Raw genomic sequence first — 2,754 nt, forward strand, 5'->3', positions numbered from 1 at the left:
ACAATTAGGTACTACAAAAAATAGGATGCTGATGATCATCATGAATTCATGACTTGGTGAAGGGGTGGAGATTATTACTGGGGGGGGGGGGGTGTAAAAGAAATCTATACTTCCCATTTTGGGGTGATCTATGTTTAATAGTTTTCCTCCAAGGGTATATATATGTCCCCTTATTTATTCTCTTTAATTAACTTTCCAATCATGGCATAGGAAGCTTACACACACACGAAAACAATTCTGAAAAAAAATAGAGAGGAAAGGAGTGGGTTCTCTTGTGAAACTAATGTAAAGATGGTATTGTAGACACCCATTTGTGTCTCACCAAAACCAAACCCAGTGATGAGTATCTTTCACGTCGAATCATATTCGAATGAAGTGAAAGTGTTGAAAGTCTAGTGTTGCTGGTAGTTTTATTTCTTTTCTTTCTCTCTGTTATTGAAAACCTATTTTGAGAAAACAGCTAATCCAATTTGGTTTGGTCCATGGCAAGGGTCCAATAATAGTGTAGTTGAGTCGAGTTCGAAAAGAGCTTTCCAACAATATATTATAAGTCCAATTCCGACGAATAATAAGGAAGTTATGGCAAAATTACTAAACTGGTCCCGGTTTGATCTTTATGTGTAGCCCAATGATTTAGAGGAGGGCCTCTTATGATTTATCATTCCTAATGAAATTAAGATTGATTATAGTCTTGTAGAATCTTCTAGAAGGTTCTTTTGAATCCTAATTTAATTAGCATTGATAAATTGACTTTAATTGACTTTTAAGAGTTTTAATCAGAATAAAAGAAGTGTTTTTAAGAAAAATACAGTTTTGCCCTTTTGTACGCCTAAATTTCATCAAAAAAAGAAAACGCGTGGAAAATTGTTTGCAGCACCATACGACAGCTCTATCACCTGGCGATAGACCTGGCGTCTGGCAACAGACGCGTGTTTGGCGCTGCAGTTATTTTTTATCATATCCGGCTGATTTTCTCTATAAATAGCCTCCTTAAATCTCCGCTTTCAATGACCAATTCTCATGAAGAATCTATTGATTACTCTCCCTCTCTCTCTTTTCTAAACTAGATTTTCTCATACAAAAATCCGCATTCACAAGATCTAGACACACCTAGCCAAGTTCGAAGATGCCTTTTCCCTAGACATGAAACGTTTTAATTTCTGAGGGTTTGGTCCCAAATCTCTCTTTCAATTATTTAATTTAATTCTTTTATTTTATATTTTCCTTGAAGCTAATAACGTGTGTATTTAGTTATTAGAAAAAGGTACGAGGCATCCAATTAAGTACTTTAATTGTTTTATTGGTAAAGAAATCATGCTTAGATTGTGATTCCTAGTATCATGTTTAGGTTGTTTTTCCTAGTATCATGTTAGATTGCTTTTCTTAGTATGATGTTTAGGGTAAATAATAAATTCCTTATATCAATTATGATTTTTGTGATGCTTCCTATTTCTTTCCTAATATTCATGTTATTATCATTTTGGGGCTAAAGCTTTGATTTTTATTGTTTAGTGACATGCAAGGATTTGTTATTAATATTGTTAGTATCATGTCTAGGATCTTGCTATTATTATGTTTTTATTTTTAACATGATTATTATAATTATGATTATGATTATAATTGTTATTATTATTATTATGTTGCTTGAATATATTTACTGTTATTGCTTGATCACACCTTTTATGAATGTTTATGAAAGGAATGGTGTCCTTCGAACAAGTGTATTATTCTGATAGCGGGTTCAGAATTATTAGAGAGCTAATATATTCAGCAAGGTCAAGTGATCGGAATGCCTAGGTGGAGGCCGCTTCCGATCAGTAATATTAATGTATAATTAATATTACAGCTTAATCTTGACTGAACCCTTCGGGTCAAACCCTAGCAAATATACAAACTCACTCGACGAATTAATTCAGAAGAAATTAATTCGTCGCCCGATTATTAAATATTTCGACGTCGGAAATTCGAGCTTAGAGCGTCGAAACCGAGCGTCGGAAGTCGAGTCAAAATAATAAAAGACGAGACACGAAAATAACACACCAACAATACCAAAATACCCCTAGCATCGGAATGCCCCGAGCAAACCGAGTGCTAGGGACATTTGGTATAGCATCAGGCCGAGTGCACGAGCAGCCCGCATAAGTCGTGCTGGGCTTGCTGGCCAGCAGCGCCTAGCAATCCGCACGCTTGTGCTGGGCCTGCTGCCAGCCACACATGGCAGCCCACCTTGGGTGCCTTGGTGCCCGAGTGTGGTGCCATGTGGCACATTGTAAAAGGAGGCTTGAGGAATGAGTTTGCCGGTTTTTGGAGAGGGAGTGGGGAGCAAGATTGGTCCCCTCCTCCTATAAATGGTCCTCACCTAACCTCTCTCATGAGCTTGCCACTTGTTGATTTATTACTAGTTTGATTATTTATTTTATTTTAGCTTTAAAATAAAATGGAAAAATAAAATTCTTCCATATTGATGGGAGAGCTTTTTCACTCTCTAGTTTTCCCTATAATTACCAAAGTTGGGGTATTGGGAAAATCACTTGAGTGAGAGTTGAAAAAGGCATCACCATTGTGAAAACCTTTGAACTCATTTAATCTTTTGGGGTTTGGTCAAACCTTTTATAATTCCAAGGTAGCGGACCTAAAAAGTCGGTGTTCGTCCTTTCTTGGTGGATACCGTTGGAGGCTCGGTATTTTCGGAGCTAAAGCTTTCAAGTAAGAGCCCATTATGTGGGCCGAAGCATGCGTCCAAGGTAAATTCCG

Source organism: Chenopodium quinoa, unplaced genomic scaffold, assembly GCF_001683475.1.
Source record: "Chenopodium quinoa cultivar QQ74 unplaced genomic scaffold, ASM168347v1, whole genome shotgun sequence".
Classification (NCBI taxonomy): Eukaryota; Viridiplantae; Streptophyta; class Magnoliopsida; order Caryophyllales; family Amaranthaceae; genus Chenopodium; species Chenopodium quinoa.